This window comes from Colletes latitarsis, unplaced genomic scaffold (genome assembly GCF_051014445.1).
Source record: "Colletes latitarsis isolate SP2378_abdomen unplaced genomic scaffold, iyColLati1 scaffold0006, whole genome shotgun sequence".
Taxonomy (NCBI): domain Eukaryota; kingdom Metazoa; phylum Arthropoda; class Insecta; order Hymenoptera; family Colletidae; genus Colletes; species Colletes latitarsis.
In genome coordinates, this window is record NW_027488366.1 from 20,412,769 (window position 1) to 20,439,496 (window position 26,728).

The window sequence follows — 26,728 nt, forward strand, 5'->3', positions numbered from 1 at the left end:
AAGCTCAGGATCTAGCCATCAAGTATGAGAAATATGCGAAAGAATGAGCCTGATGAGAGCAAATCCCAGACCTATCCCAGACGTAACATGCGTTGTCCTCTAAAATATTGATCGAAACCAGGTTTAATTGACCGTTTCAGTGTGGTGCCACATTACTACGTGATCCAAACCAGAAAAAACCCAGGATCCGTTCAACAAGTATGTGAAGGATGCGAAAGTATGAGTCTGATCAGTGGAAATCACAGGCCTTACCTAGACCTAACTTGCGTTGTCCTCTAAAATATTGATGGAAACCAGGTTTCATTGACTGTTTCAGTGTGGTACTACATTACTACGTGATGCAATCCAGAAAAAGCCCAGGATCTAGCCATCAAGTATGAGAAATATGCGAAGGAATGAGCCTGATGAGAGCAAATCCCAGACCTAACCTAGACCTAACATGCGTTATCCTCTAAAATATTGAGCGAAACCAGGTTTAATGGACTGTTTCAGGGTGGTACCACATTACTTCGTGATCCAAACCAGAAATAGCCCAGGATCTAGCCATGAAGTATGAGAAATATGCGAAAGTAAGAGCCTGATGAGGGCAAATCCTAGACCTATCCCAGACGTAACTTGCGTTATCCTCTAAAATATTGATCGAAACCAGGTTTAATTGACTGTTTCAGCGTGGTACCACATTACTACGTGGGCCAAACCAGAAAAAACCCAGGATCAGTTGAACAAGTAAGTGAAGAATGCGAAAGTATGAGTCTGATGAGTGAAAATCCCAGGGCTAACCTAGACCTAACATGCGTCATCCTCTAAAATATTGATCAAAACCAGGTTTAATGGACTGTTTCAGTGTGGTATCACACTACTACGTGACCCAAACCAGAAAAAACCCATGATCTGTTCAACAAGTATGTGAAAAACGCGAAAGTATGAGCCTGATGAGGGCAAATCCCAGACCTATCCCAGACCTAACTTGTGTTATCCTCTAAAATATTGATCGAAACCAGGTTTAATTGACCGTTTCAGTGTGGTACCACATTACTACGTGATCCAAACCAGAAAAAACCCAGGATCCGTTCAACAAGTATGTGAAGGATGCGAAAGTATGAGTCTGATCAGTGGAAATCTCAGGCCTTACCTAGACCTAACTTGCGTTGTCCTCTAAAATATTGATGGAAACCAGGGTTCATTGACTGTTTCAGTGTGGTACTACATTACTACGTGATGCAATCCCGAAAAAGCCCAGGATCTAGCCATCAAGTATGAGAAATATGCGAAAGAATGAGCCTGATGAGAGCAAGTCCCACACCTATCCCAAACTTAACTTGCGTTATCCTCTAAAATATTTATCAAGACCAGGTTTAATTGATTGTTTCAGTGTGGTACCACATTACTACGTGATCCACACCAGAAAAAACCCAAGATCCGTTCATCAAGTATGTGAAGTATGCGAAAGTATGAGTCTGATGAGGTCAAATCCCAGACCAATCCCAGACTTAACTTGCGTTATCCTCTAAAATATTGATCGAAACCAGGTTTAATCGACTGTTTCAGTGTGGTACCACATTACTACGTGATCCAAACCAGAAAAAACCCAGTATCTGTTCAACGAGTATGTGAAGTGTGCGAAAGTATGAGTCTGATGAGGGCAAATCCCAGACCTATCCCAGACCTAACATGCGTTATCCTCGAAAATATTTATCAAGACCACGTTTAATTGATTGTTTCAGTGTGGACCCACATTACTACGTGATCCAAACCAGAAAAAACCCAGGATCCGTTCAACAAGTATGTGAAGAATGCGAAAGTATGAGTCTGATGAGTGAAAATCCCAGACCTAACCTAGACCTAACATGCGTTATCCTCTAAAATATTGATCGAAACCAGGTTTAATAGACCGTTTCAGTGTGGTACCACATTACTACGTGATCCAAACCAGAAAAAACCCAGGATCCGTTCAACAAGTATGTGAAGGATGCGAAAGTATGAGTCTGATAAGTGAAAATCTCAGGCCTTACCTAGACCTAACGTGCGTTATCCTCGAAAATATTTATCAAGACCACGTTTAATTGATTGTTTCAGTGTGGACCCACATTACTACGTGATCCAAACTAGAAAAAACCCAGAATCTGTTCAACAATTATGTGAAAAACGCGAAAGTATGAGCCTGATGACGGCAAATCCCAGACATATCCCAGACCTAACTTGCGTTGTCCTCTAAGATATTGATGGAAACCAGGTTTAATTGACTGTTTCAGTGTTGTACTTCATTACTACGTGATGCAATGAAGAAAAAGCCCAGGATCTAGCCATCAAGTATGAGAAATATGCGAAAGAATGAGCCTGATGAGAGCAAATCCCAGACCTAACCTAGACCTAACATGAATTATTCTCTAAAATATTGATCGAAACCAGGTTTAATTGACTGTTTCAGTGTGGTCCCACATTACTACGTGATCCAAACCAGAAAAAACCCCGGATCCCTTCAACAAGTATGTGAAGAATGCGAAAGTATGAGTCTGATGAGTGAAAATCCCAGGCCTAACCTAGACCTAACATGAGTTATACTCTAAAATATTGATCGAAACCAGGTATAATCGACTGTTTCAGTGTGGTACCACGTTACTACGTGATCCAAACCAGCAAAAACCCAGGATCAGTTCAACAAGTATGTGAAGAATGCGAAAGTATGAGTCTTATCAGTGAAAATCCCAGGCCTAACCTAGACCTAGCTTGCGTTATCCTCTAAAATATTGATCGAAACCAGGTTTAATCGACTGTCTCAGTGTGGTACCACATTACTACGTGACCCAAACCAGAAAAATCCCATGACCTGTTCAACAAGTATGTGAAGAATGCGAAAGTATGAGTCTGAACAGTGAAAATCTCAGGCCTTACCTAGACCTAACTTGCGTTGTCCTCTAAAATAGTGATGGAAACCAGGTTTCATTGACTGTTTCAGTGTGGTACTACATTACTACGTGATGCAATCCAGAAAAAGCCCAGGATCTAGCCATCAAGTATGAGAAATATGCGAAAGAATGAGCCTGATGAGAGCAAATCCCAGACCTAACCTAGACCTAACATGCGTTATCCTCTAAAATATTGAGCGAAACCAGGTTTAATGGACTGTTTCAGCGTGGTACCACACTACTTCGTGATCCAAACCAGACAAAACCTAGGATCTGTTCATCAAGAATGTGAAAAACGCGAAACTGTGAGCCTGATGAGGGCAAATCTTACACCTAACCCAGACCTAAGATGCGTTATCCTCTAAAATATTTATCCAGACCAGGTTTCATTGAATGTTTCAGTGTGGTACCACTTTACTACGTGATCCAGTCCAGAAATAGCCCAGGATCTGTTCAACGAGTATGTGAAAAACGCGAAAGTATGAGCCTGATGAGGGCAAATCCCAGACATATCCCAGACCTAACTTGCGCTGTCCTCTAAGATATTGATCGAAACCTGGTTTAATCGACTGTTTCAGTGTGGTACCACATTACTATGTGATCCAAACCAGAAAATAACCCAGGATCTAGCCATCAAGTATGAGAAATATGCGAAAGAATGAGCATGATGAGAGCAAATCCCAGACCTAACCTAGACCTAACATGAATTATTCTCTAAAATATTGATCGAAACCAGGTTTAATTGACTGTTTCAGTGTGGTCCCACATTACTACGTGATCCAAACCAGAAAAAACCCAGGATCCGTTCAACAAGTATGTGAAGAATGCGAAAGTATGAGCCTGATGAGGGCAAATCCCAGACATATCCCAGACCTAACTTGCGTTGTCCTCTAAGATATTGATGGAAACCAGGTTTAATTGACTGTTTCAGTGTTGTACTTCATTACTACGTGATGCAATCCAGAAAAAGCCCAGGATCTAGCCATCAAGTATGGGAAATATGCGAAAGAATGAGCCTGATGAGAGCAAATCCCAGACCTAACCTAGACCTAACATGAATTATTCTCTAAAATATTGATCGAGACCAGGTTTCATTGACTGTTTCAGCGTGGTACCACATTACTACGTGATCCAAACCAGAAAAAACCCAGGATCTGTTCAACAAGTATGTGAAAAACGCGAAAGTATGAGCCTGATGAGGGCAAATCCCAGACATATCCCAGACCTAACCTGCGTTGTCCTCTAAGATATTGATGGAAAGCAGGTTTAATTGACTGTTTCAGTGTTGTACTACATTACTACGTGATGCAATCCAGAAAACGCCCAGGATCTAGCCATCAAGTATGAGAAATATGCGAAAGAATGAGCCTGATGAGAGCAAATCCCAGACCTATCCCAGACGTAACATGCGTTGTCCTCTAAAATATTGATCGAAACCAGGTTTAATTGACCGTTTCAGTGTGGTGCCACATTACTACGTGATCCAAACCAGAAAAAACCCAGGATCCGTTCAACAAGTATGTGAAGGATGCGAAAGTATGAGTCTGATCAGTGGAAATCACAGGCCTTACCTAGACCTAACTTGCGTTGTCCTCTAAAATATTGATGAAAACCAGGTTTCATTGACTGTTTCAGTGTGGTACTACATTACTACGTGATGCAATCCAGAAAAAGCCCAGGATCTAGCCATCAAGTATGAGAAATATGCGAAGGAATGAGCCTGATGAGAGCAAATCCCAGACCTAACCTAGACCTAACATGCGTTATCCTCTAAAATATTGAGCGAAACCAGGTTTAATGGACTGTTTCAGTGTGGTACCACATTACTTCGTGATCCAAACCAGAAATAGCCCAGGATCTAGCCATGAAGTATGAGAAATATGCGAAAGTAAGAGCCTGATGAGGGCAAATCCTAGACCTATCCCAGACGTAACTTGCGTTATCCTCTAAAATATTGATCGAAACCAGGTTTAATTGACTGTTTCAGCGTGGTACCACATTACTACGTGGTCCAAACCAGAAAAAACCCAGGATCTGTTCAACAAGTATGTGAAAAACGCGAAAGTATGAGTCTGATGAGTGAAAATCCCAGGGTTATCCTAGACCTAACATGCGTTATCCTCTAAAATATTGATCGAAACCAGGTTTAATCGACTGTTTCAGTGTGCTATCACACTTCTACGTGACCCAAACCAGAGAAAACCCATGATCTGTTCAACAAGTATGTGAAAAACGCGAAAGTATGAGCCTGATGAGGGCAAGTCCCAGACCTATCCCAGACCTAACTTGCGTTATCCTCTAAAATATTGATCGAAACCAGGTTGAATTGATCGTTTCAGTGTGGTACCACATTACTACGTGATCCAAACCAGAAAAAACCCAGGATCCGTTCAACAAGTATGTGAAGCATGCGAAAGTATGAGTCTGATAAGTGAAAATCTCAGGTCTTACCTAGACCTAACTTGCGTTGTCCTCTAAAATAGTGATGGAATCCAGGTTTAATGGACTGTTTCAGTGTGGTACCACATTACTACGTGATCCACTCCAGAAAAAACCCAAGATCCGTTCAACAAGTATGTGAAGAATGCGAAAGTATGAGTCTGATGAGGTCAAATCCCAGACCAATCCCAGACGTAACTTGCGTTATCCTATAAAATATTGATCGAAACCACGTTTAATCGACTGTTTCAGTGTGGTACCACATTACTACGTGATCCAAACTAGAAAAAACCCAGGATCTGTTCAACAATTATGTGAAAAACGCGAAAGTATGAGCCTGATGACGGCAAATCCCAGACATATCCCAGACCTAACTTGCGTTGTCCTCTAAGATATTGATGGAAACCAGGTTTAATTGACTGTTTCAGTGCTGTACTTCATTACTACGTGATGCAATCAAGAAAAAGCCCAGGATCTAGCCATCAAGTATGAGAAATATGCGAAAGAATGAGCCTGATGAGAGCAAATCCCAGACCTAACCTAGACCTAACATGCGTTATCCTCAAAAATATTTATCAAGACCACGTTTAATTGATTGTTTCAGTGTGGACCCACATTACTACGTGATCCAAACCAGAAAAAACCCAGGATCCGTTCAACAAGTATGTGAAGAATGCGAAAGTATGAGTCTGATCAGTGAAAATCTCAGGCCTTACCTAGACCTAACTTGCGTTGTCCTCTAAAATATTGATGGAAACCAGGTTTCATTGACTGTTTCAGTGTGGTACTACATTACTACGTGATGCAATCCAGAAAAAGCCCAGGATCTAGCCATCAAGTATGAGAAATATGCGAAAGAATGAGCCTGATGAGAGCAAATCCCAGACCTAACCTAGACCTAACATGCGTTATCCTCTAAAATATTGAGCGAAACCAGGTTTAATGGGCTGTTTCAGTGTGGTACCACACTACTTCGTGATCCAAACCAGAAAAAACCCAGGATCTGTTCAACAAGTATGTGAAAAACGCGAAACTGTGAGCCTGATGAGGGCAAATCTTAGACCTAACCCAGACCTAAGATGCGTTATCCTCTAAAATATTTATCCAGACCAGGTTTCATTGACTGTTTCAGCGTGGTACCACATTACTACGTGATCCAAACCAGAAAAAACCCAGGATCAGTTCAACAAGTATGTGAAAAACGCGAAAGTATGAGCCTGATGAGGGCAAATCCCAGACATATCCCAGACCTAACTTGCGTTGTCCTCTGAAATATTGATCGAAACCAGGTTTAATTGACCGTTTCAGTGTGGTACCACATTACTACGTGATCCAAACCAGAAAAAACCCAGGATCCGTTCAACAAGTATGTGAAGGATGCGAAAGTATGAGTCTGATCAGTGGAAATCACAGGCCTTACCTAGACCTAACTTGCGTTGTCCTCTAAAATATTGATGGAAACCAGGTTTCATTGACTGTTTCAGTGTGGTACTACATTACTACGTGATGCAATCCAGAAAAAGCCCAGGATCTAGCCATCAAGTATGAGAAATATGCGAAGGAATGAGCCTGATGAGAGCAAATCCCAGACCTATCCCAGACGTAACTTGCGTTATTCTCTAAAATATTGATCAAAACCAGGTTTAATGGACTGTTTCAGTGTGGTACCACACTACAACGTGATCCAAACCTGAAAAAACCCAGGATCTGTTCAACAAGTATGTGAAAAACGCGAAAGTATGAGCCTGATGAGGGCAAATCCGAGACATATCCCAGACGTAACTTGCGTTATTCTCTAAAATATTGATCAAAACCAGGTTTAATGGACTGTTTCAGTGTGGTACCACACTACAACGTGATCCAAACCTGAAAAAACCCAGGATCTGTTCAACAAGTATGTGAAAAACGCGAAAGTATGAGCCTGATGAGGGCAAATCCGAGACATATCCCAGACCTAACTTGCGTTGTCCTCTAAGATATTGATGGAAACCAGGTTTAATTGACTGTTGCAGTGTTGTACTTCATTACTACGTGATGCAATCCAGAAAAAGCCCAGGATCTAGCCATCAAGTATGAGAAATATGCGAAAGAATGAGCCTGATGAGAGCAAATCCCAGACCTAACCTAGACCTAACATGAATTATTCTCTAAAATATTGATCGAAACCAGGCTTAATTGACTGTTTCAGGGTGGTCCCACATTACTACGTGATCCAAACCAGAAAAAACCCAGGATCCGTTCAACAAGTATGTGAAGAATGCGAAAGTATGAGTCTGATGAGTGAAAATCCCAGGCCTAACCTAGACCTAACATGAGTTATACTCTAAAATATTGATCGAAACCTGGTTTAATCGACTGTTTCAGTGTGGTACCACATTAGTATGTGATCCAAACCAGAAAATAACCCAGGATCTAGCCATCAAGTATGAGAAATATGCGAAAGAATGAGCATGATGAGAGCAAATTCCAGACCTAACCTAGACCTAACATGAATTATTCTCTAAAATATTGATCGAAACCAGGCTTAATTGACTGTTTCAGTGTGGTCCCACATTACTACGTGATCCAAACCAGAAAAAACCCAGGATCCGTTCAACAAGTATGTGAGGAATGCGAAAGTATGAGTCTGATGAGTGAAAATCCCAGGCCTAACCTGGACCTAACATTCGTTATCCTCAAAAATATTGATCGAAACCTGGTTAAATCGACTGTTTCAGTGTGGAACCACATTACTATGTGATCCAAACCAGAAAATAACCCAGGATCTGTTCAACGAGTATGTGAAAAACGCGAAAGTATGAGTCTGATGAGTGAAAATCCCAGGGTTATCCTAGACCTAACATGCGTTATCCTCTAAAATATTGATCGAAACCAGGTTTAATCGACTGTTTCAGTGTGCTATCACACTTCTACGTGACCCAAACCAGAGAAAACCCATGATCTGTTCAACAAGTATGTGAAAAACGCGAAAGTATGAGCCTGATGAGGGCAAGTCCCAGACCTATCCCAGACCTAACTTGCGTTATCCTCTAAAATATTGATCGAAACCAGGTTGAATTGATCGTTTCACTGTGGTACCACATTACTACGTGATCCAAACCAGAAAAAACCCAGGATCCGTTCAACAAGTATGTGAAGCATGCGAAAGTATGAGTCTGATAAGTGAAAATCTCAGGTCTTACCTAGACCTAACTTGCGTTGTCCTCTAAAATAGCGATGGAATCCAGGTTTAATGGACTGTTTCAGTGTGGTACCACATTACTACGTGATCCACTCCAGAAAAAACCCAAGATCCGTTCAACAAGTATGTGAAGAATGCGAAAGTATGAGTCTGATGAGGTCAAATCCCAGACCAATCCCAGACGTAACTTGCGTTATCCTATAAAATATTGATCGAAACCACGTTTAATCGACTGTTTCAGTGTGGTACCACATTACTACGTGATCCAAACTAGAAAAAACCCAGGATCTGTTCAACAATTATGTGAAAAACGCGAAAGTATGAGCCTGATGACGGCAAATCCCAGACATATCCCAGACCTAACTTGCGTTGTCCTCTAAGATATTGATGGAAACCAGGTTTAATTGACTGTTTCAGTGCTGTACTTCATTACTACGTGATGCAATCAAGAAAAAGCCCAGGATCTAGCCATCAAGTATGAGAAATATGCGAAAGAATGAGCCTGATGAGAGCAAATCCCAGACCTAACCTAGACCTAACATGAATTATTCTCTAAAATATTGATCGAAACCAGGTTTAATTGACTGTTTCAGTGTGGTCCCACATTACTACCTGATCCAAACCAGAAAAAACCCCGGATCCCTTCAACAAGTATGTGAAGAATGCGAAAGTATGAGTCTGATCAGTGAAAATCCCAGGCCTAACCTAGAACTAACATGACTTATACTCTAAAATATTGATCGAAACCTGGTTTAATCGACTGTTTCAGTGTTGTACCACATTACTACGTGATCCAAACCAGAAAAAACCCAGGATCTGTTCAACGAGTATGTGAAGTGTGCGAAAGTATGAGTCTGATGAGGGCAAATCCCAGACCTATCCCAGACCTAACATGCGTTATCCTCAAAAATATTTATCAAGACCACGTTTAATTGATTGTTTCAGTGTGGACCCACATTACTACGTGATCCAAACCAGAAGAAACCCAGGATCCGTTCAACAAGTATGTGAAGAATGCGAAAGTATGAGTCTGATCAGTGATAATCTCAGGCCTTACCTAGACCTAACTTGCGTTGTCCTCTAAAATATTGATGGAAACCAGGTTTCATTGACTGTTTCAGTGTGGTACTACATTACTACGTGATGCAATCCAGAAAAAGCCCAGGATCTAGCCATCAAGTATGAGAAATATGCGAAAGAATGAGCCTGATGAGAGCAAATCCCAGACCTAACCTAGACCTAACATGCGTTATCCTCTAAAATATTGAGCGAAACCAGGTTTAATGGGCTGTTTCAGTGTGGTACCACACTACTTCGTGATCCAAACCAGAAAAAACCCAGGATCTGTTCAACAAGTATGTGAAAAACGCGAAACTGTGAGCCTGATGAGGGCAAATCTTAGACCTAACCCAGACCTAAGATGCGTTATCCTCTAAAATATTTATCCAGACCAGGTTTCATTGACTGTTTCAGCGTGGTACCACATTACTACGTGATCCAAACCAGAAAAAACCCAGGATCTGTTCAACAAGTATGTGAAAAACGCGAAAGTATGAGCCTGATGAGGGCAAATCCCAGACATATCCCAGACCTAACTTGCGTTGTCCTCTGAAATATTGATCGAAACCAGGTTTAATTGACCGTTTCAGTGTGGTACCACATTACTACGTGATCCAAACCAGAAAAAACCCAGGATCCGTTCAACAAGTATGTGAAGGATGCGAAAGTATGAGTCTGATCAGTGGAAATCACAGGCCTTACCTAGACCTAACTTGCGTTGTCCTCTAAAATATTGATGGAAACCAGGTTTCATTGACTGTTTCAGTGTGGTACTACATTACTACGTGATGCAATCCAGAAAAAGCCCAGGATCTAGCCATCAAGTATGAGAAATATGCGAAGGAATGAGCCTGATGAGAGCAAATCCCAGACCTATCCCAGACGTAACTTGCGTTATTCTCTAAAATATTGATCAAAACCAGGTTTAATGGACTGTTTCAGTGTGGTACCACACTACAACGTGATCCAAACCTGAAAAAACCCAGGATCTGTTCAACAAGTATGTGAAAAACGCGAAAGTATGAGCCTGATGAGGGCAAATCCGAGACATATCCCAGACGTAACTTGCGTTATTCTCTAAAATATTGATCAAAACCAGGTTTAATGGACTGTTTCAGTGTGGTACCACACTACAACGTGATCCAAACCTGAAAAAACCCAGGATCTGTTCAACAAGTATGTGAAAAACGCGAAAGTATGAGCCTGATGAGGGCAAATCCGAGACATATCCCAGACCTAACTTGCGTTGTCCTCTAAGATATTGATGGAAACCAGGTTTAATTGACTGTTGCAGTGTTGTACTTCATTACTACGTGATGCAATCCAGAAAAAGCCCAGGATCTAGCCATCAAGTATGAGAAATATGCGAAAGAATGAGCCTGATGAGAGCAAATCCCAGACCTAACCTAGACCTAACATGAATTATTCTCTAAAATATTGATCGAAACCAGGCTTAATTGACTGTTTCAGGGTGGTCCCACATTACTACGTGATCCAAACCAGAAAAAACCCAGGATCCGTTCAACAAGTATGTGAAGAATGCGAAAGTATGAGTCTGATGAGTGAAAATCCCAGGCCTAACCTAGACCTAACATGAGTTATACTCTAAAATATTGATCGAAACCTGGTTTAATCGACTGTTTCAGTGTGGTACCACATTAGTATGTGATCCAAACCAGAAAATAACCCAGGATCTAGCCATCAAGTATGAGAAATATGCGAAAGAATGAGCATGATGAGAGCAAATTCCAGACCTAACCTAGACCTAACATGAATTATTCTCTAAAATATTGATCGAAACCAGGCTTAATTGACTGTTTCAGTGTGGTCCCACATTACTACGTGATCCAAACCAGAAAAAACCCAGGATCCGTTCAACAAGTATGTGAGGAATGCGAAAGTATGAGTCTGATGAGTGAAAATCCCAGGCCTAACCTGGACCTAACATTCGTTATCCTCAAAAATATTGATCGAATCCTGGTTAAATCGACTGTTTCAGTGTGGAACCACATTACTATGTGATCCAAACCAGAAAATAACCCAGGATCTGTTCAACGAGTATGTGAAAAACGCGAAAGTATGAGCCTGATGAGGGCAAATCCCAGACATATCCCAGACCTAACTTGCGTTGTCCTCTAAGATATTGATGGAAACCAGGTTTAATTGACTGTTTCAGTGTTGTACTTCATTACTACGTGATGCAATCCAGAAAAAGCCCAGGATCTAGCCATCAAGTATGAGAAATATGCGAAAGAATGAGCCTGATGAGAGCAAATCCCAGACCTAACCTAGACCTAACATGAATTATTCTCTAAAATATTGATCGAGACCGGGTTTAATCGACTGTTTCAGTGTGGTACCACATTACTACGTGATCCAAACCAGAAAAAACCCCGGATCCCTTCAACAAGTATGTGAAGAATGCGAAAGTATGAGTCTGATGAGTGAAAATCCCAGGCCTAACCTAGACCTAACATGAGTTATACTCTAAAATATTGATCGAAACCAGGTTTAATCGACTGTTTCAGTGTGGTACCACGTTACTACGTTATCCAAGCCAGCAAAAACCCAGGATCAGTTCAACAAGTATGTGAAGAATGCGAAAGTATGAGTCTGATCAGTGAAAATCCCAGGCCTAACCTAGACCAAGCTTGCGTTATCCTCTAAAATATTGATCGAAACCAGGTTTAATCGACTGTCTCAGTGTGGTACCACATTACTACGTGACCCAAACCAGAAAAATCCCATGATCTGTTCAACAAGTATGTGAAGAATGCGAAAGTATGAGTCTGATCAGTGAAAATCTCAGGCCTTACCTAGACCTAACTTGCGTTGTCCTCTAAAATAGTGATGGAAACCAGGTTTCATTGACTGTTTCAGTGTGGTACTACAATACTACGTGATGCAATCCAGAAAAAGCCCAGGATCTAGCCATCAAGTATGAGAAATATGCGAAAGAATGAGCCTGATGAGAGCAAATCCCAGACCTAACCTAGACCTAACATGCGTTATCCTCTAAAATATTGAGCGAAACCAGGTTTAATGGACTGTTTCAGTGTGGTACCACACTACTTCGTGATCCAAACCAGACAAAACCCAGGATCTGTTCATCAAGAATGTGAAAAACGCGAAACTGTGAGCCTGATGAGGGCAAATCTTACACCTAACCCAGACCTAAGATGCGTTATCCTCTAAAATATTTATCCAGACCAGGTTTCATTGAATGTTTCAGTGTGGTACCACTTTACTACGTGATCCAGTCCAGAAATAGCTCAGGATCTGTTCAACGAGTATGTGAAAAACGCGAAAGTATGAGCCTGATGAGGGCAAATCCCAGACATATCCCAGACCTAACTTGCGCTGTCCTCTAAGATATTGATCGAAACCTGGTTTAATCGACTGTTTCAGTGTGGTACCACATTACTATGTGATCCAAACCAGAAAATAACCCAGGATCTAGCCATCAAGTATGAGAAATATGCGAAAGAATGAGCATGATGAGAGCAAATCCCAGACCTAACCTAGACCTAACATGAATTATTCTCTAAAATATTGATCGAAACCAGGTTTAATTGACTGTTTCAGTGTGGTCCCACATTACTACGTGATCCAAACCAGAAAAAACCCAGGATCCGTTCAACAAGTATGTGAAGAATGCGAAAGTATGAGCCTGATGAGGGCAAATCCCAGACATATACCAGACCTAACTTGCGTTGTCCTCTAAGATATTGATGGAAACCAGGTTTAATTGACTGTTTCAGTGTTGTACTTCATTACTACGTGATGCAATCCAGAAAAAGCCCAGGATCTAGCCATCAAGTATGAGAAATATGCGAAAGAATGGGCCTGATGAGAGCAAATCCCAGACCTAACCTAGACCTAACATGAATTATTCTCTAAAATATTGATCGAGACCAGGTTTCATTGACTGTTTCAGCGTGGGACCACATTACTACGTGATCCAAACCAGAAAAAACCCAGGATCTGTTCAACAAGTATGTGAAAAACGCGAAAGTATGAGCCTGATGAGGGCAAATCCCAGACATATCCCAGACCTAACCTGCGTTGTCCTCTAAGATATTGATGGAAACCAGGTTTAATTGACTGTTTCAGTGTTGTACTACATTACTACGTGATGCAATCCAGAAAACGCCCAGGATCTAGCCATCAAGTATGAGAAATATGCGAAAGAATGAGCCTGATGAGAGCAAATCCCAGACCTAACCTAGACCTAACATGCGTTATCCTCTAAAATATTGAGCGGAACCAGGTTTAATGGACTGTTTCAGTGTGGTACCACTTTACTACGTGATCTACTCCAGAACTAGCCCAGGATCTAGCCATGAAGTATGAGAAATATGCGAAAGTAAGAGCCTGATGAGGGCAAATCCTAGACCTATCCCAAACTTAACTTGCGTTATCCTCTAAAATATTTATCAAGACCAGGTTTAATTGATTGTTTCAGTGTGGTACCACATTACTACGTGATCCACACCAGAAAAAACCCAAGATCCGTTCAACAAGTATGTGAAGAATGCGAAAGTATGAGTCTGATGAGGTCAAATCCCAGACCAATCCCAGACTTAACTTGCGTTATCCTCTAAAATATTGATCGAAACCAGGTTTAATCGACTGTTTCAGTGTTGTACCACATTACTACGTGATCCAAACCAGAAAAAACCCAGGATCTGTTCAACGAGTATGTGCAGTGTGCGAAAGTATGAGTCTGATGAGGGCAAATCCCAGACCTATCCCAGACCTAACATGCGTTATCCTCGAAAATATTTATCAAGACCACGTTTAATTGATTGTTTCAGTGTGGACCCACATTACTACGTGATCCAAACCAGAAAAAACCCAGGATCCGTTCAACAAGTATGTGAAGAATGCGAAAGTATGAGTCTGATGAGTGAAAATCCCAGACCTAACCTAGACCTAACATGCGTTGTGCTCTAAAATATTGATCGAAACCAGGTTTAATTGGCCGTTTCAGTGTGGTACCACATTACTACGTGATCCAAACCAGAAAAAACCCAGGATCCGTTCAACAAGTATGTGAAGGATGCGAAAGTATGAGTCTGATAAGTGAAAATCTCAGGCCTTACCTAGACCTAACTTGCGTTGTCCTCTAAAATATTGATGGAAACCAGGTTTCATTGACTGTTTCAGTGTGGTACTACATGACTACGTGATGCAATCCAGAAAAAGCCCAGGATCTAGCCATCAAGTATGAGAAATATGCGAATGAATGAGCCTGATGAGAGCAAATCCCAGACCTAACCTAGACCTAACATGCGTTATCCTCTAAAATATTGAGCGAAACCAGGTTTAATGGGCTGTTTCAGTGTGCTACCACACTACTTCGTGATCCAAACCAGAAAAAACCCAGGATCTGTTCAACAAGTATGTGAAAAACGCGAAACTGTGAGCCTGATGAGGGCAAATCTTAGACCTAACCCAGACCTAAGATGCGTTATCCTCTAAAATATTTATCCAGACCAGGTTTCATTGACTGTTTCAGCGTGGTACCACATTACTACGTGATCCAAACCAGAAAAAACCCAGGATCTGTTCAACAAGTATGTGAAAAACGCGAAAGTATGAGCCTGATGAGGGCAAATCCCAGACATATCCCAGACTTAACTTGCGTTGTCCTCTAAGATATTGATGGAAACCAGGTTTAATTGACTGTTGCAGTGTTGTACTACATTACTACGTGATGCAATCCAGAAAAAGCTCAGGATCTAGCCATCAAGTATGAGAAATATGCGAAAGAATGAGCCTGATGAGAGCAAATCCCAGACCTATCCCAGACGTAACTTGCGTTATCCTCTAAAATATTGATCGAAACCAGGTTTAATTGACCGTTTCAGTGTGGTACCACATTACTACGTGATCCAAACCAGAAAAAACCCAGGATCCGTTCAACAAGTATGTGAAGGATGCGAAAGTATGAGTCTGATCAGTGGAAATCACAGGCCTTACCTAGACCTAACTTGCGTTGTCCTCTAAAATATTGATCGAAACCAGGTTTAATTGACTGTTTCAGCGTGGTACCACATTACTACGTGATACAATCCAGAAACAGCCCAGGATCTAGCCATCAAGTATGAGAAATATGCGAAAGAATGAGCCTGATGAGAGCAAATCCCAGACCTAACCTAGACCTAACATGAATTATTCTCTAAAATATTGATCGAGACCAGGTTTAATCGACTGTTTCAGTGTGGTACCACATTACTACGTGATCCAAACCAGAAAAAACCGAGGATCAGTTCAACAAGTATGTGAAGAATGCGAAAGTATGAGTCTGATGAGTGAAAATCCCAGGGTTATCCTAGACCTAACATGCGTTATCCTCTAAAATATTGATCGAAACCAGGTTGAATTGACCGTTTCAGTGTGGTACCACATTACTACGTGATCCAAACCAGAAAAAACCCAGGATCCGTTCAACAAGTATGTGAAGCATGCGAAAGTATGAGTCTGATAAGTGAAAATCTCAGGTCTTACCTAGACCTAACTTGCGTTGTCCTCTAAAATAGTGATGGAAACCAGGTTTAATGAACTGTTTCAGTGTGGTAACACATTACTACGTGATCCACTCCAGAAAAAACCCAAGATCCGTTCAACAAGTATGTGAAGAATGCGAAAGTATGAGTCTGATGAGGTCAAATCCCAGACCAATCCCAGACGTAACTTGCGTTATCCCATAAAATATTGATCGAAACCACGTTTAATCGACTGTTTCAGTGTGGTACCACATTACTACGTGATCCAAACTAGAAAAAACCCAGGATCTGTTCAACAATTATGTGAAAAACGCGAAAGTATGAGCCTGATGACGGCAAATCCCAGACATATCCCAGACCTAACTTGCGTTGTCCTCTAAGATATTGATGGAAACCAGGTTTAATTGACTGTTTCAGTGCTGTACTTCATTACTACGTGATGCAATCAAGAAAAAGCCCAGGATCTAGCCATCAAGTATGAGAAATTGGCGAAAGAATGAGCCTGATGAGAGCAAATCCCAGACCTAACCTAGACCTAACATGAATTATTCTCTAAAATATTGATCGAAACCAGGTTTAATTGACTGTTTCAGTGTGGTCCCACATTACTACGTGATCCAAACCAGAAAAAACCCCGGATCCCTTCAACAAGTATGTGAAGAATGCGAAAGTATGAGTCTGATCAGTGAAAATCCCAGGCCCAACCTAGACCTAACATGAGTTATACTCTAAAATATTGACCGAAACCTGGTTTAATCGACTGTTTCAGTGTGGTACCACATTAGTATGTGATCCAAACCAGAAAATAACCCAGGATCTAGCCATCAAGTATGAGAAATATGCGAAAGAATGAGCATGATGAGATCAAATCCCAGACCTAACCTAGACCTAACATGAATTATTCTCTAAAATATTGATCGAAACCAGGCTTAATTGACTGTTTCAGTGTGGTCCCACATTACTACGTGATCCAAACCAGAAAAAACCCAGGATCCGTTCAACAAGTATGTGAAGAATGCGAAAGTATGAGTCTGATGAGTGAAAATCCCAGGCCTAACCTGGACCTAACATTCGTTATCCTCAAAAATATTGATCGAAACCTGGTTAAATCCACTGTTTCAGTGTGGAACCACATTACTATGTGATCCAAACCAGAAAATAACCCAGGATCCGTTCAAGAAGTATGTGAAGGATGCGAAAGTATGAGTCTGATCAGTGAAAATCTCAGGCCTTACCTAGACCTAACTTGCGTTGTCCTCTAAAATATTGATGGAAACCAGGTTTCATTGACTGTTTCAGTGTGGTACTACATTACTACGTGATGCAATCCAGAAAAAGCCCAGGATCTAGCCATCAAGTATGAGAAATATGCGAAAGAATGAGCCTGATGAGAGCAAATCCCAGACCTAACCTAGACCTAACATGCGTTATCCTCTAAAATATTGAGCGAAACCAGGTTAAATGGACTGTTTCAGTGTGGTACCATACTACTTCGTGATCCAAACCAGAAATAGCCCAGGATCTAGCCATGAAGTATGAGAAATATGCGAAAGTAAGAGCCTGATGAGGGCAAATCCTAGACCTATCCCAGACGTAACTTGCGTTATCCTCTAAAATATTGATCGAAACCAGGTTTAATTGACTGTTTCAGCGTGGTACCACATTACTACGTGATACAATCCAGAAACAGCCCAGGATCTAGCCATGAAGTATGAGAAATATGCGAAAGTATGAGCCTGATGAGGGCAAATCCTAGACCTAACACAGACCTAACATGAATTATTCTCTAAAATATTGACCGAAACCAGGTTTAATTGACTGTTTCAGCGTGGTACCACATTACTACGTGGTCCAAACCAGAAAAAACCCAGGATCAGTTGAACAAGTAAGTGAAGAATGCGAAAGTATGAGTCTGATGAGTGAAAATCCCAGGGCTAACCTAGACCTAACATGCGTCATCCTCTAAAATATTGATCAAAACCAGGTTTAATGGACTGTTTCAGTGTGGTACCACACTACAACGTGATCCAAACCTGAAAAAACCCAGGATCTGTTCAACAAGTATGTGAAAAACGCGAAAGTATGAGCCTGATGAGGGCAAATCCCAGACATATCCCAGACCTAACTTGCGTTGTCCTCTAAGATATTGATGGAAACCAGGTTTAATTGACTGTTGCAGTGTTGTACTTCATTACTACGTGATGCAATCCAGAAAAAGCCCAGGATCTAGCCATCAAGTATGAGAAATATGCGAAAAAATGAGCCTGATGAGAGCAAATCCCAGACCTAACCTAGACCTAACATGAATTATTCTCTAAAATATTGATCGAGACCAGGTTTAATCGACTGTTTCAGTGTGGTACCACATTACTACGTGATCCAAACCAGAAAAAACCGAGGATCAGTTCAACAAGTATGTGAAGAATGCGAAAGTATGAGTCTGATGAGTGAAAATCCCAGGGTTATCCTAGACCTAACATGCGTTATCCTCTAAAATATTGATCGAAACCAGGTTTAATCGACTGTTTCAGTGTGGTATAACACTACTACGTGACCCAAACCAGAAAAAACCCATGATCTGTTCAACAAGTATGTGAAAAACGCGTAAGTATGAGCCTGATGAGGGCAAGTCCCAGACCTATCCCAGACCTAACTTGCGTTATCCTCTAAAATATTGATCGAAACCAGGTTGAATTGACCGTTTCAGTGTGGTACCACATTACTACGTGATCCAAACCAGAAAAAACCCAGGATCCGTTCAACAAGTATGTGAAGGATGCGAAAGTATAAGTCTGATCAGTGAAAATCTCAGGTCTTACCTAGACCTAACTTGCGTTGTCCTCTAAAATAGTGATGGAAACCAGGTTTAATGGACTGTTTCAGTGTGGTACCACATTACTACGTGATCCACACCAGAAAAAACCCAAGATCCGTTCAACAAGTATGTGAAGAATGCGAAAGTATGAGTCTGATGAGGTCAAATCCCAGACATATCCCAGACCTAACTTGCGTTGTCCTCTAAGATATTGATGGAAACCAGGTTTAATTGACTGTTTCAGTGTTGTACTTCATTACTACGTGATGCAATCAAGAAAAAGCCCAGGATCTAGCCATCAAGTATGAGAAATATGCGAAAGAATGAGCCTGATGAGAGCAAATCCCAGACCTAACCTAGACCTAACATGAATTATTCTCTAAAATATTGATCGAGACCGGGTTTAATCGACTGTTTGAGTGTGGTACCACATTACTACGTGATCCAAACCAGAAAAAACCGAGGATCAGTTCAACAAGTATGTGAAGAATGCGAAAGTATGAGTCTGATGAGTGAAAATCCCAGGGCTATCCTAGACCTAACATGCGTTATCCTCTAAAATATTGATCGAAACCAGGTTTAATCGACTGTTTCAGTGTGGTATCACACTACTACGTGACCCAAACCAGAAAAAACCCATGATCTGTTCAACAAGTATGTGAAAAACGCGAAAGTATGAGCCTGATGAGGACAAATCCCAGACCTATCCTAGACCTAACTTGCGTTATCCTCCAAAATATTGATCGAAACCAGGTTTAATTGACCGTTTCAGTGTGGTACCACATTACTACGTGATCCACACCAGAAAAAACCCAAGATCCGTTCAACAAGTATGTGAAGAATGCGAAAGTATGAGTCTGATGAGGTCAAATCCCAGACCAATCCCAGACTTAACTTGCGTTATCCTATAAAATATTGATCGAAACCACGTTTAATCGACTGTTTCAGTGTGGTACCACATTACTACGTGATCCAAACTAGAAAAAACCCAGGATCTGTTCAACAATTATGTGAAAAACGCGAAAGTATGAGCCTGATGACGGCAAATCCCAGACATATCCCAGACCTAACTTGCGTTGTCCTCTAAGATATTGATGGAAACCAGGTTTAATTGACTGTTTCAGTGTTGTACTTCATTAGTACGTGATGCAATCAAGAAAAAGCCCAGGATCTAGCCATCAAGTATGAGAAATATGCGAAAGAATGAGCCTGATGAGAGCAAATCCCAGACCTAACCTAGACCTAACATGAATTATTCTCTAAAATATTGATCGAAACCAGGTTTAATTGACTGTTTCAGTGTGGTCCCACATTACTACGTGATCCAAACCAGAAAAAACCCCGGATCCCTTCAACAAGTATGTGAAGAATGCGAAAGTATGAGTCTGATGAGTGAAAATCCCAGGCCTAACCTAGACCTAACATGAGTTATACACTAAAATATTGATCGAAACCAGGTTTAATCGACTGTTTCAGTGTGGTACCACGTTACTACGTGATCCAAACGAGCAAAAACCCAGGATCAGTTCAACAAGTATGTGAAGAATGCGAAAGTATGAGTCTGATCAGTGAAAATCCCAGGCCTAACCTAGACCTAGCTTGCGTTATCCTCTAAAATATTGATCGAAACCAGGTTTAATCGACTGTCTCAGTGTGGTACCACATTACTACGTGACCCAAACCAGAAAAATCCCATGATCTGTTCAACAAGTATGTGAAGAATGCGAAAGTATGAGTCTGATCAGTGAAAATCTCAGGCCTTACCTAGACCTAACTTGCGTTGTCCTCTAAAATAGTGATGGAAACCAGGTTTAATGGACTGTTTCAGTGTGGTACCACACTACTTCGTGATCCAAACCAGACAAAACCCAGGATCTGTTCATCAAGAATGTGAAAAACGCGAAACTGTGAGCCTGATGAGGGCAAATCATACACCTAACCCAGACCTAAGATGCGTTATCCTCTAAAATATTTATCCAGACCAGGTTTCATTGAATGTTTCAGTGTGGTACCACTTTACTACGTGATCCAGTCCAGAAATAGCTCAGGATCTGTTCAACGAGTATGTGAAAAACGCGAAAGTATGAGCCTGATGAGGGCAAATCCCAGACATATCCCAGACCTAACTTGCGCTGTCCTCTAAGATATTGATCGAAACCTGGTTTAATCGACTGTTTCAGTGTGGTACCACATTACTATGTGATCCAAACCAGAAAATAACCCAGGATCTAGCCATCAAGTATGAGAAATATGCGAAAGAATGAGCATGATGAGAGCAAATCCCAGACCTAACCTAGACCTAACATGAATTATTCTCTAAAATATTGATCGAAACCAGGTTTAATTGACTGTTTCAGTGTGGTACCACACTACAACGTGATCCAAACCTGAAAAAACCCAGGATCTGTTCAACAAGTATGTGAAAAACGCGAAAGTATGAGCCTGATGAGGGCAAATCCCAGACATATCCCAGACCTAACTTGCGTTGTCCTCTATGATATTGATGGAAACCAGGTTTAATTGACTGTTGCAGTGTTGTACTTCATTACTACGTGATGCAATCCAGAAAAAGCCCAGGATCTAGCCATCAAGTATGAGAAATATGCGAAAAAATGAGCCTGATGAGAGCAAATCCCAGACCTAACCTAGACCTAACATGAATTATTCTCTAAAATATTGATCGAGACCAGGTTTAATCGACTGTTTCAGTGTGGTACCACATTACTACGTGATCCAAACCAGAAAAAACCGAGGATCAGTTCAACAAGTATGTGAAGAATGCGAAAGTATGAGTCTGATGAGTGAAAATCCCAGGGTTATCCTAGACCTAACATGCGTTATCCTCTAAAATATTGATCGAAACCAGGTTTAATCGACTGTTTCAGTGTGGTATAACACTACTACGTGACCCAAACCAGAAAAAACCCATGATCTGTTCAACAAGTATGTGAAAAACGCGTAAGTATGAGCCTGATGAGGGCAAGTCCCAGACCTATCCCAGACCTAACTTGCGTTATCCTCTAAAATATTGATCGAAACCAGGTTGAATTGACCGTTTCAGTGTGGTACCACATTACTACGTGATCCAAACCAGAAAAAACCCAGGATCCGTTCAACAAGTATGTGAAGGATGCGAAAGTATAAGTCTGATCAGTGAAAATCTCAGGTCTTACCTAGACCTAACTTGCGTTGTCCTCTAAAATAGTGATGGAAACCAGGTTTAATGGACTGTTTCAGTGTGGTACCACATTACTACGTGATCCACACCAGAAAAAACCCAAGATCCGTTCAACAAGTATGTGAAGAATGCGAAAGTATGAGTCTGATGAGGTCAAATCCCAGACATATCCCAGACCTAACTTGCGTTGTCCTCTAAGATATTGATGGAAACCAGGTTTAATTGACTGTTTCAGTGTTGTACTTCATTACTACGTGATGCAATCAAGAAAAAGCCCGGGATCTAGCCATCAAGTATGAGAAATATGCGAAAGAATGAGCCTGATGAGAGCAAATCCCAGACCTAACCTAGACCTAACATGAATTATTCTCTAAAATATTGATCGAGACCGGGTTTAATCGACTGTTTCAGTGTGGTACCACATTACTACGTGATCCAAACCAGAAAAAACCGAGGATCAGTTCAACAAGTATGTGAAGAATGCGAAAGTATGAGTCTGATGAGTGAAAATCCCAGGGCTATCCTAGACCTAACATGCGTTATCCCCTAAAATATTGATCGAAACCAGGTTTAATCGACTGTTTCAGTGTGGTATCACACTACTACGTGACCCAAACCAGAAAAAACCCATGATCTGTTCAACAAGTATGTGAAAAACGCGAAAGTATGAGCCTGATGAGGACAAATCCCAGACCTATCCCAGACCTAACTTGCGTTATCCTCTAAAATATTGATCGAAACCAGGTTTAATTGACCGTTTCAGTGTGGTACCACATTACTACGTGATCCACACCAGAAAAAACCCAAGATCCGTTCAACAAGTATGTGAAGAATGCGAAAGTATGAGTCTGATCAGTGAAAATCCCAGGCCTAACCTAGACCTAGCTTGCGTTATCCTCTAAAATATTGATCGAAACCAGGTTTAATCGACTGTCTCAGTGTGGTACCACATTACTACGTGACCCAAACCAGAAAAATCCCATGATCTGTTCAACAAGTATGTGAAAAACGCGAAAGTATGAGCCTGATGAGGTCAAATCCCAGACCAATCCCAGACTTAACTTGCGTTATCCTATAAAATATTGATCGAAACCACGTTTAATCGACTGTTTCAGTGTGGTACCACATTACTACGTGATCCAAACTAGAAAAAACCCAGGATCTGTTCAACAATTATGTGAAAAACGCGAAAGTATGAGCCTGATGACGGCAAATCCCAGACATATCCCAGACCTAACTTGCGTTGTCCTCTAAGATATTGATGGAAACCAGGTTTAATTGACTGTTTCAGTGTTGTACTTCATTACTACGTGATGCAATCAAGAAAAAGCCCAGGATCTAGCCATCAAGTATGAGAAATATGCGAAAGAATGAGCCTGATGAGAGCAAATCCCAGACCTAACCTAGACCTAACATGAATTATTCTCTAAAATATTGATCGAAACCAGGTTTAATTGACTGTTTCAGTGTGGTCCCACATTACTACGTGATCCAAACCAGAAAAAACCCCGGATCCCTTCAACAAGTATGTGAAGAATGCGAAAGTATGAGTCTGATGAGTGAAAATCCCAGGCCTAACCTAGACCTAACATGAGTTATACTCTAAAATATTGATCGAAACCAGGTTTAATCGACTGTTTCAGTGTGGTACCACGTTACTAAGTGATCCAAACCAGCAAAAACCCAGGATCAGTTCAACAAGTATGTGAAGAATGCGAAAGTATGAGTCTGATCAGTGAAAATCCCAGGCCTAACCTAGACCTAGCTTGCGTTATCCTCTAAAATATTGATCGAAACCAGGTTTAATCGACTGTCTCAGTGTGGTACCACATTACTACGTGACCCAAACCAGAAAAATCCCATGATCTGTTCAACAAGTATGTGAAAAACGCGAAAGTATGAGCCTGATGAGGGCAAATCCCAGACATATCCCAGACCTAACCTGCGTTGTCCTCTAAGATATTGATGGAAACCAGGTTTAATTGACTGTTTCAGTGTTGTACTACATTACTACGTGATGCAATCCAGAAAACGCCCAGGATCTAGCCATCAAGTATGAGAAATATGCGAAAGAATGAGCCTGATGAGAGCAAATCCCAGACCTAACCTAGACCTAACATGCGTTATCCTCTAAAATATTGAGCGAAACCAGGTTTAATGGACTGTTTCAGTATGGTACCACTTTACTACGTGATCTACTCCAGAACTAGCCCAGGATCAAGCCATGAAGTATGAGAAATATGCGAAAGTAAGAGCCTGATGAGGGCAAATCCTAGACCTATCCCAAACTTAACTTGCGTTATCCTCTAAAATATTTATCAAGACCAGGTTTAATTGATTGTTTCAGTGTGGTACCACATTACTACGTGATCCACACCAGAAAAAACCCAAGATCCGTTCAACAAGTATGTGAAGAATGCGAAAGTATGAGTCTGATGAGGTCAAATCCCAGACCAATCCCAGACTTAACTTGCGTTATCCTCTAAAATATTGATCGAAACCAGGTTTAATCGACTGTTTCAGTGTTGTACCACATTACTACGTGATCCAAACCAGAAAAAACCCAGGATCTGTTCAACGAGTATGTGCAGTGTGCGAAAGTATGAGTCTGATGAGGGCAAATCCCAGACCTATCCCAGACCTAACATGCGTTATCCTCGAAAATATTTATCAAGACCACGTTTAATTGATTGTTTCAGTGTGGACCCACATTACTACGTGATCCAAACCAGAAAAAACCCAGGATCCGTTCAACAAGTATGTGAAGAATGCGAAAGTATGAGTCTGATGAGTGAAAATCCCAGACCTAACCTAGACCTAACATGCGTTATGCTCTAAAATATTGATCGAAACCAGGTTTAATTGGCCGTTTCAGTGTGGTACCACATTACTACGTGATCCAAACCAGAAAAAACCCAGGATCCGTTCAACAAGTATGTGAAGGATGCGAAAGTATGAGTCTGATAAGTGAAAATCTCAGGCCTTACCTAGACCTAACTTGCGTTGTCCTCTAAAATATTGATGGAAACCAGGTTTCATTGACTGTTTCAGTGTGGTACTACATGACTACGTGATGCAATCCAGAAAAAGCCCAGGATCTAGCCATCAAGTATGAGAAATATGCGAATGAATGAGCCTGATGAGAGCAAATCCCAGACCTAACCTAGACCTAACATGCGTTATCCTCTAAAATATTGAGCGAAACCAGGTTTAATGGGCTGTTTCAGTGTGCTACCACACTACTTCGTGATCCAAACCAGAAAAAACCCAGGATCTGTTCAACAAGTATGTGAAAAACGCGAAACTGTGAGCCTGATGAGGGCAAATCTTAGACCTAACCCAGACCTAAGATGCGTTATCCTCTAAAATATTTATCCAGACCAGGTTTCATTGACTGTTTCAGCGTGGTACCACATTACTACGTGATCCAAACCAGAAAAAACCCAGGATCTGTTCAACAAGTATGTGAAAAACGCGAAAGTATGAGCCTGATGAGGGCAAATCCCAGACATATCCCAGACTTAACTTGCGTTGTCCTCTAAGATATTGATGGAAACCAGGTTTAATTGACTGTTGCAGTGTTGTACTACATTACTACGTGATGCAATCCAGAAAAAGCTCAGGATCTAGCCATCAAGTATGAGAAATATGCGAAAGAATGAGCCTGATGAGAGCAAATCCCAGACCTATCCCAGACGTAACTTGCGTTGTCCTCTAAAATATTGATCGAAACCAGGTTTAATTGACCGTTTCAGTGTGGTACCACATTACTACGTGATCCAAACCAGAAAAAACCCAGGATCCGTTCAACAAGTATCTGAAGGATGCGAAAGTATGAGTCTGATCAGTGGAAATCACAGGCCTTACCTAGACCTAACTTGCGTTGTCCTGTAAAATATTGATGGAAACCAGGTTTCATTGACTGTTTCAGTGTGGTACTACATTACTACGTGATGCAATCCAGAAAAAGCCCAGGATCTAGCCATCAAGTACGAGAAATATGCGAAGGAATGAGCCTGATGAGAGCAAATCCCAGACCTAACCTAAACCTAACATGCGTTATCCTCTAAAATATTGAGCGAAACCAGGTTTAATGGACTGTTTTAGTGTGGTACCACACTACTTCGTGATCCAAACCAGAAATAGCCCAGGATCTAGCCATGAAGTATGAGAAATATGCGAAAGTAAGAGCCTGATGAGGGCAAATCCTAGACCTATCCCAGACGTAACTTGCGTTATCCTCTAAAATATTGATCGAAACCAGGTTTAATTGACCGTTTCAGTGTGGTACCACATTACTACGTGATCCAAACCAGAAAAAACCCAGGATCCGTTCAACAAGTATGTGAAGGATGCGAAAGTATGAGTCTGATCAGTGGAAATCACAGGCCTTACCTAGACCTAACTTGCGTTGTCCTCTAAAATATTGATCGAAACCAGGTTTAATTGACTGTTTCAGCGTGGTACCACATTACTACGTGATACAATCCAGAAACAGCCCAGGATCTAGCCATCAAGTATGAGAAATATGCGAAAGAATGAGCCTGATGAGAGCAAATCCCAGACCTAACCTAGACCTAACATGAATTATTCTCTAAAATATTGATCGAGACCAGGTTTAATCGACTGTTTCAGTGT